Raw genomic sequence first — 11782 nt, 5'->3', positions numbered from 1 at the left:
GACTTTTGGGATAGCATTGGAAATGTAATTGAGGAAATACGTAATAAAATATATATATAAAAAAAACTGACACAAAACATTGAGGTACAACACACAGCCACCACATTCTCCTAAGAACCAGAGAGGGCAACAGAAACCACAGGACATAATACCTACCTGTTTGGTTTCAGACTCAGGACAAGGGACTAAGGTATATATTTCACATACCAAAGCAGACCTGTCCTCCAGGTTCTCAGGCCCTACCTGATATACCCTGCCTCCCAAGCCTGAATTTTTCAACACAGGGGTTTGTGCTGCCCTTTCCCCAGAGGCTCTTCCCTATATAATCCAGACATTTTGGTCCCTGACCCCCTCCTTGTCCTCCTCCTCCTCTTACTCCCCCTCCTCCTCCCCCTTTCCCTTCCCCATCCCCTTCTCTATTCCCTTCTCCTCCTCTTCCTTTTCACCCTCCTCCTCCTCATCCTCCTCCTCCTTATGATCCTCCTCATTCTCCTCTTAAGATAAGGTTCCCAATAAATCTGTGATTAATATAATCTAATCTGGCTTGAATTGACTCATTTCAACAGCATAAAATAATTGATTACCACCCACATAGAAAAGACTGCATATTGTAAGGGTCTGAATATTGCTGAAGGAAGACCCCAGACTCAGTATGCAAAGACAAAGTGCATTTATTCCTCAGAAACAACCAGCATGCAGGGGTTCTTATAGGCTCTTATAGAGCCTGCACACAGGCCTTCTTATAGGGAACTAGGGGAACTCTCTAAGAGGATTATGTAAGATAAAAGTTAATTAGTGGATGCTAGGGGGTCACAGGATGTCAGTAGTCTGAATTCCTATGTCATGAATGTTTAACCATAGGTTGTGATAGGGCTACCCAGCACAGCTGGCCCATTCTGAGATATTTCCCCATTTTGGTGGTTATCCCCAGGCTGTTCATTGGAAGGGATTTTTATGACCTTGTTTCTGGATTTTATTGTCTATCCCTGGAGCTGTTGCCTTATGGCCTTCTTTTTGAAATCAGGCTTGGTCCTTAAATGGAAACAAATGGGGTTTATGTCATTCCTTCACTATCATTACCTAGAATTACAATCTTCTGAAACACAGATGGCTAGATCAATTACAGCCAGAACAATATGTCTCTGCTAGAAACCAGCAATCCTACCTCAGCAGACTTTGAGTATTGCAATACAGCTGAACCATAAGAAAAATACCTTAAAATAGCCATTGCGAATATGGTAGATATCCATAAAGAGGAAATGAATGAATCCCTTAAAGAAATTTATGAAAGCATAAACAAACACTGGAAGGAAATGAATAAAACTGTTCAAAATCTGAAATTGAAATAAAAGCAATATGGAAAACACAAACTGATGAAAATCTGGAAATGAAAATTTTAGGAATTTGAACAGCAACCTCAGGAAAACGCTAATAGAATATAGGAGAAGGAAGAGATAATCTTAGGCATTAAAAACATAGTAGAAGAAATGGATACTTCAGCCAACTAAAATGTTAAATCTAAAAAACTCTTGGCACAAAAATACAGGAAATCTGGAACACTGTGAAAATATCAAATCTAAGAATAATAGGAAGAGAGGGAGAAGAAACCCAGGTGAAAGGCACAGAAAAAAAAAATTAAACAAGATCATAGAAGAAAAAAATTCTTTTTTCTTTTTGAGACAGGGTTTCTCTGTATAACCCTGACTGTCCTGTACACCAGGCTGGCCCCAAACTCAAGAAATCTGCCTGCCTCTGCCTCCCAAGGGCTGGGATTAAAGGCATACACCGCCACAGCCCGGTTGAAGAAAAACTTTTCAACAAGAAGAAGATACATATCAATACACAAGAAGCATACAAAACACCAAATAGATTGGAGCAGTACATAATAATCAAACCACTATATGTACAGAACAAAAACAACAACAAAATAGGATCTGTAAGGGGGAAAATGACCAAGAAATATATAAAGGAAGACCTATGAGAATAACACTAAACTTCTCGCTCAGTGGAGACACTAAAAGTCAGAAGATCCTGGACAGATGTTTTACAGACACTAAGAGACCACAGATGCCCAGCCATTGTATGGATTACTGTCCCTGGAAAAACTTTCAAGCACAATGGGAAATCCATAACAATACTATATTTAAGCAATATTTAGCTAAAAATCCACCCCTACCAAAAGCACTAGAAGGAAAACCTAACCTGAAGAGGTTAACCACACCTAAGAAAACACAACCCAGACCAAAAATACAAAGGAGGAAAAGCACACCCAACAACAAAATAACATGAATCAACAAACACAGCTCATTAATATCTAATTCTACAATAAAACAATGCAAACTAATGGAATTAATGCAAAATCTTTTGTTGCATCCAAGTAACACACTTTAGTATCAAGGATAGACATCACTTCAGAATAAAAGAGTGGAAAATTAAAGGTATTTCAAGCATATGGACCTAAGAAGCAAGCTGATATAGCAATTTTAATATCTGAAAAAAATAGGTTTTTAAGCCAAAACTAGTCAGAAGAGATAGAGAAGAACATACATAATAACATCTATGCACCAAATACAAGGGCACCCAAGTTCATGAAAGAAACACTCCAGTAACACATTAAGTCACATATTGACCCTCACTCATTGATACTGGGAGATTTCAATGCCACATTCTTGAAGTGGACAGTCCATTCAGATAAAATCTGAACAGAGAAATGCTGGAGCTTACTGATGTTATAACCAAATGAACTTAACATATTTACAGAACATTTCACCCAAACACAAACAAAACAAAACAAACCTTTCTTTCAACTCCTCATGGAACTTTCTCTAAAACTGGCCATACAGTCATATACAAAGGAAGTCTCAGCAAATACAAGAAAATTGTGATAACACTCTTCATCTGACCACCAGGATTGAAGCTGCATAACAATGCAATATAATAAAATTGAATGATACAGTTTTATAGAAACAATAAAAACTTTACAAACACTTGGGAAAAGAACAACTTACTATTGAATGAAAAATGGGTCAAGACGGAAATTCAAAAAGAAAGTTAAGACTTCATAGAATTGAATGAAAATGAATGCACAACATATCCAAACTTGTGGGGCATAATGAAGGCTGACCTAAGAGGCAAGTTCAGGCCACTAACAGCTTACATTTTAAAAAATAAAGTAAAAGAATTCAGAGATTTCATACTAGGAACTTAACAGCACACCTGGAAGCTCTAATGCAAAAAAGAATAAGTCACATTCAAAGGAAGTAGATAGCAAAACAATGAAATAATCAGACTCAGAACTGAAATCAGTAAACAGAAACAACAACAAAAAGAAAAATAATAAAGGAAACAAAGATTCCTTAAATAAATTCAATGAGATTGAAAACCCTTTTTCAAATGAGCTAAAAGGTAAAGACAGAATATCCAAATTAAGAAAATTAGAGATGAAAAAGGAAAACATAACAATAGACACTGGAGAAATCCAGAGAATCCTAAGGACATACTTTTACAATCTGTATTCCACCAACTTGGAAAATCTAAAAGAAATGGACAATTTTCTCAATGCCTACCACTTACCAGAGTTAAATCATGATCAGATATGCAATTTAAATCGATTTATAATTAATCCCTAGTGAAATAGGAACAGTAGCTGAAAATAGCCCAACCCCCCCCCAAAAAAAAGAGAAAGAAAAAAAAAGGAAGAAAAGGGCTACATGGGTTTAGTGCAGAATTCCACCAGACCTTCAAAGAAGAATTAATGTCAATACTTCTCAAATTATTCCACGAACTAGAAACAGAGGCAACATTGCCCAGTTTGTTTTATTAAAACCACTGTTACCCTGATACACAAAGACCCAACAAAGATAACTACAGCCCAATGTCACTTATGAATACAAATGCAAAACTTCTCAATAATATACTTGCAAATAAATCCCAAGAATGCATCAAAAAGATTATCCACCATGATCCAGAGATAAAGAAATGGTTCAACATATGTAAATAAATAAATGTAATTCACCATGTAAACAAACTGAAAAACATAAAAGACATGATCATCTCATTAGATTCAGAAAAGGCCTTTGAAAACATCAAAGTCGTCTTCATGGTAAAAGTCCTAGAGAGATTAGGGATACAAGGGGCATACCTCAACACACCAACTTAAATGGAAAGAAACTCCAAGCAAGTACACTAAAATTAGGAACAAGACAAAGTTGTTCACTCTCTTTGTACCTATTCAACATATATAGTACTTAAGACTTTACTGGAGCTAGACAACAGAAAGAGATCAAGGCCATACAAATTGAAAAGAAAACATAAGAATATCTTTATCTGCAGATGATAAGATATTATACATAAATGATCCTAGAAATTCATCAGGAAACTCCTCCTACAGCAGACAAAAAACATTTAACAAAGTAACTGGGTACAATATTAACTCACAAAAATCAGTAGTCTTTTTATGTTCAAATGACAAATGGACAGTGGAAAAATCAGTGAAACACACCTTTCACAATATAATATACAATATATTGGAGTATCGTTTACCAAGCAATTGAAATTCTTGTGTTATTTAAAAAAAAAAAACTTTAGGACACTGATGGAAAAAAACTGAAGATATCAGAAGATGAAAGAATTTCATGTGCTAATGTATCAGTAGGATTGGAAAAATGGCCATCCTACAAAAAGCAATTACAGATTCAATGCAATCCACATCAAAATTCCTGTACAATTCTTGAAAAAAAAATTCAAGGACAAACAACTCAGGACAGTTGAAACAATCCTGAACAATAAAGACCTGCTGGAGGTATCACTATCCCCAGTTTCAAACTGTACTGAAGAGCTGTAATAATAAAAGCATCATGGTATTGGCATAAAAACTAACACATCGGTCAGTGGGTTCTAATTGAGAACCCAGACAGACATAAATTCACACATATAGGCATCTGAATATTGATAAAGAAGCCAGAGATATGAATTGGGTGAAAAAAAATGACAGCATCTTCAACAAATGGTGCTGGTCAAACAGGACAGGTGTACAAAGGACAACTCAAATAGATCCATAATTATCACCCTGCATAAGACTCAATTCAAAATAGACCAAAGACCTTAACATAAAACTGGATATACTGAACCTAATAGAAGAGAAAATGGGGACTAGCCTTGAACTCATAAGCATAAGAAAAGACTTGCTAAGCAGCATACTATTAACACAGGCACTAAAATCAACAATTAATAAATGGGATCTTATGAAACTGAAAAGCTTCTCTCTGTGACAAAGGCCATCATTCCAACAAAGCTGCAACTCCACAGGATAGGAAAGGATTTTCATCAACTACTCGTCTGATAGAAGGATAATGCCCAAAATAAAGAATGCAAAAAAAAAAAAAAAAAAAAAAAAAAAAAAAAAAAAAAAAAAAAAAAAAAAAAAAAAAAAACCCTAGATATCAACAAAGTAAAAAACCCGATTTTAAAATGGGGTGCAGATATACACAGGAAAGTCTCAAACAAAAACAAAAACAACAACAACAAAAAAACCCACAAATGGCTAAAAAGCATTCAAAGAAATGACCAACATCCTCAGTCAGCAGGGAAATGCAAATCAAAACTACTTTGATATTTCATCTTATCTGCATCAGAATGTCTAAGATCAATAAAACAAATAACAGTTCTCGCTGTAGAAAATGTGGAGCAAAGGGAACATTCCTCCATTACTGGAGGGAATGCAAACTTTTATAGAAATCACTGTTGAATCTGTCCCTAGAGTCATTGTTGTGGCTGCTGTGTTACAAGTGCGTCAGTAGGTGGCAGAGAAGAGAGAGGCTACAACTACACCCAGTGTTCTGACCTGTGAACATCTGAATGATTAGTAGCCTAACACAACACTCCCTGAAAAGAACAAGCATGAGACAACCACAAGTTTGCTGCTTTGCAGGCCTGGGTGGGCTCCAAGGGTGAGAAGCAAGCTGGAGATTAGAAGAACCATTCCTGGAACCTCAGTCCCTGGGCAGGAGTGAGCCCTAGACAGATGTACCTTGCATGAGATGGTGGAGATGGCCTGTCTGCTGCCTTAATGCACAAGTGGGGCATAGCACTCCTGAGACCACTCCTGAGATGAACCCAGACATCCAAAGACCCTGGTTGCCACTAAGAGGAGCGAGTAAGTGATGGAGAAATGGAATAGAAAGAGAAACAGAGGTTGTGGGCACAATGAAGAGAAACAGAACTAGAGACTCAAAGTTAGTGAGGAACAGCCTGATATAAGTAGCTGGTGACACTACCTGGGTCTATGGTGGGATCCTGGCCTATGCTGTCACCAGGAGCCACATCTGGTTCCATGGCCCTGCAGCAGCACACGTCTGTTACCAACAAAGGCTAGGAAGACTTCCCTGGTCCTTGAAGAACACATTAATGTCTGAGGACTGTAGAGATGGCCCCACCCCTCACCTGGGCTTCCTGGGAGAGCCGGCTCTGGAAGCATGATAACAGGAGAACTTATCTTGCTGGTAGCTAGCTGCAGTAGAGAAGAGAGAGCGCTCCCCTTATCCCACACGCACATTGTGGGAGTTGCAGGTAGCCAGGGTGTGAGTGTGAGAGAGCTGGCCCTGCCACTCACCTCCTGCATGATGGCACCTTCCTCCCACCTTGCCACCTGTGTTCCTGAGAGCAGGAGAGTTGTCCTTGTCCCTCACCAGGTAAAGCACTCAAGAGAGCAGGCTCTGCACCTTACCTAGGCCCCACGCAGTAGAGCTGAGTCAAGGGCGTGAGCATGGGAGAGCTGGCCCTGCAACTTGTCTACCAAGTGGCAGCATGAGCAAGAGAGAGATATGCCATCCCTCACTCTCACCCCTTGCCATTACAGGGGCTGGCCCTGCCCCTCACTGCTGCAGCAATCAGGAGAGCAGACCCTACACAGCATACCTTCACTGGGCAGCACAGTGGAGCTGGCCCTGGTAAGCTACCCCAAAAGGCATGAATGGAGGAGCACTGACCCTGCCTCTGTATGCTATATGGTGGCACAGATGAGAGAGAGATACTCTCTTTTCCTCCCTTGTCCCTTGCCATCTATGGCAAGTAGATCATCTGGCCCTGAGGTCACGAGAGTGGGAGATCTGGCTCTGTCCTGCACTGGCTGCAACCCTTGGGAGAGCAGGTCTTGTACCTTGCCTGGGCATCAAGGTAGAGTAAAGATGACCCCGGTTGCAGGATGTTGGAGGTGAGCCAGCCCAAAGGCCATGAAAATAGAATAGCCAGCAGCTGACCAGCTCAGATACTTCTCAGGCCCAGATTCAGGGCTTTGAATTGGCTCACCCCAACATCTATCATATTGATGGCTTGCCCAATAATAGGGGAGACAGAGCACCAACTGGCCATCTCTTGTAATGAAATGAAGCTTCTAGTACTGTTAATTGGGTTACATACAATGAAATTTTGGCCAAAGCGATCCTATGAGACCCATAACAACAGAAGCTGTTACCAAGACAATAGCTTGCTCTCCACAAACTGATGGCAAGGCCCCACTGCTGAAAACACCTACACAACTCATTGAACATTGAGAAGTCAAGCTGGTGCCTTTTCCTTTAGTTTTATTCTATTCTGATAAGTGTGTCTTTGTTTTATTTATTTTATTATTATCCTGTAGATACCTGTTTGCTGTGTGGTTGTTGTTGTTGTTGTTGTTCTATTTTTTATTGTTATTGTTTTGAAACAGTGTCTCTGGGTTGTTCTGACTGTGCTGAAACTCACCATGTAGATCAGACGTCCTCAAAGCCAAAGAGATATGTCTGATTTTGATGGGATCAACGGCTTGCACAGAAAAGCAGAGCCTTTTCTCTTTGTTTTTGAATGAGGGACAGAAAGGAGGTAGACCCATATCACAGAGGAAGAACAGAATAACTGGGTGTAGTAGTCAGATGAGAAACTGTAATTGAAATATATTATTTGAGAAAAGAATATCAATTTTTAATGAAAGAAAACTTTCATTTAAAAAAAGAAAAATAGCAAAAGACAGATAATTCAGCAATTCCTCTCTGAAAGTGGAATATACACTTGCATGCAAGAAATGAGATCAGCAACTTATAAAATATCTGTACACACATAACCAGCAAAGAAAGAGTGGTATGTAAAAACAAAGCAGGATTATTAAGTCTTCAAAAGAATATGGTCATTTGCCACATTTATTTGTGAAGTTGGAGGACATTGTGTTACAGACTATGAGCAATTGGAAGACAACTATTGTGTGACTTATAATTAGAACTTCTATCCAACTCACTGGATAAAAGACCAAGAACTGAAAGGCAGAAAAAGCTGGAGAGATATTGGCTAAATGACACAAAATCTCAGGTCCAAAAAAAAAAATAATGTTGCTTATTTTCTTGTGCATTATGGTGAACATATAGCAATGAAGTACATATTTGGAACGTACAAAGAGATTTGATTTTGAATTTCTTCCCCATAAAAAATAATCATTGTAAGGCAATAAATATAATAAATATAATCATAAGCTAGATTGACTCATTGAGTCATTTCAAATTACACATACTAAAATATAACATAGAGCACAAATATATTCAATTTTGTTGGTTAGAAGGTGTCTTAGTCGGAGTTTAAATTTCCACACAAAACATCATGACCAAGTAGCAAATTAAGAGGAAATGGTTTATTCAGTTTACACTTCCACATTGCTGTTCATCACCAAGGAAGTCAGGACTGGAATTCAAGCAGGTCAGGAAGCAGGAGCTGATGCAGAGGCCATGGAGGGATGTTACTTACTGGCTTACCTCCCCTGGCTTGCTCAGCTTGCTTTCTTATAGAACCCAGGACTACCAGCCCAGAGATGGCACCACCCACAATGGGCCCTAAAGCTGGATCTCATGGAGGCATTTCCTCAAGGGAGGGCTTTCTCTGTGATAACTCCAGCTTGTATCAAGTTGACGCACAAAAATAGCCAGTACAAAAGACAAATACATAAAATTATGATAATGTAAATAATAATGAGTGTCCACATCTAACATGATAATCCACACCCAAAGTAAAACATTGATAATATGAGCAATCATGGGGAAGGGGGTCTCTTCCAACATTTGACCCTGCATCTTCTCCACTCTCTCCTGCTGTATCTCTCAGTGCCTCAGTGAACCTTCACCATCCTTAACTATACAATTGTTTCTCCTCACTTTGTACTTTACATGCAGATTAATGATAAGAGTAAATAAGAGAAAATCAGATAAATGGACACTAAGTCCAAGACCCTCATACTGTTAAGTGTTGAGCAATTGCTTTAATCTCCTGGTCTACAAGGACACAGTATTTCAATTCACTATGTCAGCACTGTTGAGAACACTGGGTTTCCCAGACTGTAATCTGGCATCAATACCAAGTAAATCCACTTAGAATTAGTTTAAATATTAAAACCACTTTTTACTCATGAAATGAATCTTGCCACTGATCACTTTCTAGAAATGTTCTCCTAAAATGTTCAAGAGGAGCAGCATTGATTTCCAGATCTGATTTCAAAGCTGACATCCTTTAGGCAAACCACTGGTCTCTTCAGGAAAATCCAGGTGAGAAACAAGTTAACTCTTTTTATTAAAAATATTAACTTTTAAAGCATGTATTTTCTACACTTTCTGTAAGTTTTGCCCTTAAACTTCTACTTTTGGGTGGGTAATATCTTTGAAGTCTTCCTTTACATTGCAGAGTAGTAGGCATGAGAAGAAAGAGCAGTCCCTGCATCAGCTCTGCATGTGACAAGGCTAGATACACCAGAGAGTGGATGAGCAAACTTGTAGTAATGGAGGCTTTGGAAAATTTTTTTTGATTATGTGATTTGTCCCAATACAAATTAAATAAAACTGTTTATTACCATATACAATGACACAAGGTTGAAATTTGAGTACTAAACAATCCTTATAGGTTAAATAAGTTAGATTAGCAAGGAACAGAATTTCAAGGTGGTCTTGTAGACTTCTAATACCATGTTAGGGAAATTTCTCTTAGCAAAAGAGAATCAGAAATGAAATAAAGCATCAGTATGAAACTTGGGAGTTACTGCCACATGGGAAGGCTTGTAAGTGCTTTTATGCCATGGGATTCGAAGACGACAGAAGACACTGAAAGAAAAGCAATTCACATTACAGATTTTAGACGTTCATTCACCCTTAATATTGTTCCTGGATATAGCAACCTGAAACTGTAAGATTATAAAGGCAGCAATCGTTTCAGAAAACTGAAAAAGAAGAGGTTTGCCTGTATCTTCCCAAGGTACTTCTGGTAGTCTTCAACATTTGCAATTGTAAGCAAAAAAAAAAAAAAAAAAAAAAAAAAAAAAAAAATGTTGGTGGAAAATTTCAGGTTTCTTGGCAGTGAGTTGGGCTGAACTTGTCGGTGCAGCTTCCTAAGAGGTGAGACAAAGGGTGCTATTTAAAGAAGTGATGAAACAAGTGGCTAATGAACTGCAGGGAGGGCTTATCTGAAATAATCTGGTTTGACTTGGTTTGGTTTTTCTCTTTCCATCATCACAGAACCTGAAGTTGTGCAATGTGACTAGAACTCAGTGAGTGTTACATGACATTCAAAACGGAGGGAAATACTTTGCGAAGCCAGAACCCAACACGCTATGGTGGTTCCTGAAGCAAGAGCTGATACAGTCACGGCAAAGGCTCTAATTACTGCCCAAACCCAACAACAGAGATGAAGCAGAGAAGCAGGGAAGCTACATGTTATAACACATAACCCGTGGGCTCAGCTGCACACAGTACTGGCAGGTCCTAGCTGTAACACGGGTAATACTCATGTGTGTGGAGAAAAAACAAACAAACAAACAAACAAACAGCAGTTGAGAGCTGGTTTGTTGCCTGTCTGTTTTGATTTTTTGTTTTTGTGGGGTTCTTTTGTGCTTCTTATTTTTGCTTTTGTTTCTTATTTGCTTTTGAAAGAGAGAGAAAGAGAAGAATATAAACTTGGATGACTCTGGATGTGGGGGGATCTGAAGCTGAGAAGCTGAGGAAGGAAAAGCATGATCAAAATATATTGTATCAACTACTTTTTCAATAAAGCAATTTGAAGGTATTTTTTTCAATGTTTGTGTATGTGTATGTGTCAATGCATGTCACATATGTGCATGTCTCTGCAGAGCCTAGAAAGCAGCACTGGGTCCTCTGGAGTTTGAGTCACAGACAGTTTTTTTTTTTTTCTTAAGATAGTGAGTTTTATTCACCTCGTGACATGTATAGTGCTTTGAAATGGTTTTCAGCTTTAGGAGCCATTATAAAAACAATGGATTTGGATTCTTTAAGAAAGCTTTTTTTTTTTTTAATTACATCTTTATTTCTGTTTTCTGTGTTCACACGTGGGCTGCACCATGTCTTGGCACGTGTGGAAACCGAAGGGCAACCTGAGGGGTCAGTTCCTCTCTTTAACCACATAAGTCTTAGAGACTGAACTCAGATGGTCAGGCTTCCTGGCAAGCCCCCTTACCTACTGAGCTGCGACTCACCTGACATGGGTGCTGGAAACTAACTCTTGTCTTCTGGAAAAGTTGCAACCACTTACTAAAAGCCACTAGTCTCATCATGCCTTTAAATAGCACCCTCACTTAACAGCTGAGCCATCTCTCCAGCGCCAAACAAGAATGTTTAGGTAGACTTGTTCTTTTAAACCTGTACTGTTGATTGCTAAATGTAATAGTCTGATCATGACACTAAATAAATGTGTCAGAAAGAAAGAAAGAAAGAAAGAAAGAAAGAAAGAAAGAAAGAAGGAAGGAAGGAAGGAAGGAAGGAAGGAA

General features: G+C 38.6%; 1 non-coding gene across 1 annotated transcript; it reads left to right on the top strand.

Moving 5' to 3' along the window:
• Positions 1 to 5747: 5747 nt before the first annotated feature.
• Positions 5748 to 5876, top strand: LOC115029629. Its single transcript, XR_003835195.1, has one exon. It is a non-coding gene; the product is annotated as a small nucleolar RNA SNORA17 (small nucleolar RNA).
• The last annotated feature ends 5906 nt before the right edge of the window (positions 5877 to 11782 follow it).

The sequence above is a fragment of the Mus caroli genome, chromosome 16, assembly GCF_900094665.2.
Source record: "Mus caroli chromosome 16, CAROLI_EIJ_v1.1, whole genome shotgun sequence".
Lineage (NCBI taxonomy): Eukaryota > Metazoa > Chordata > Mammalia > Rodentia > Muridae > Mus > Mus caroli.
Note: the sequence above shows the minus strand (reverse complement) of the source record. Positions and strands in the feature narration are given on the sequence as shown.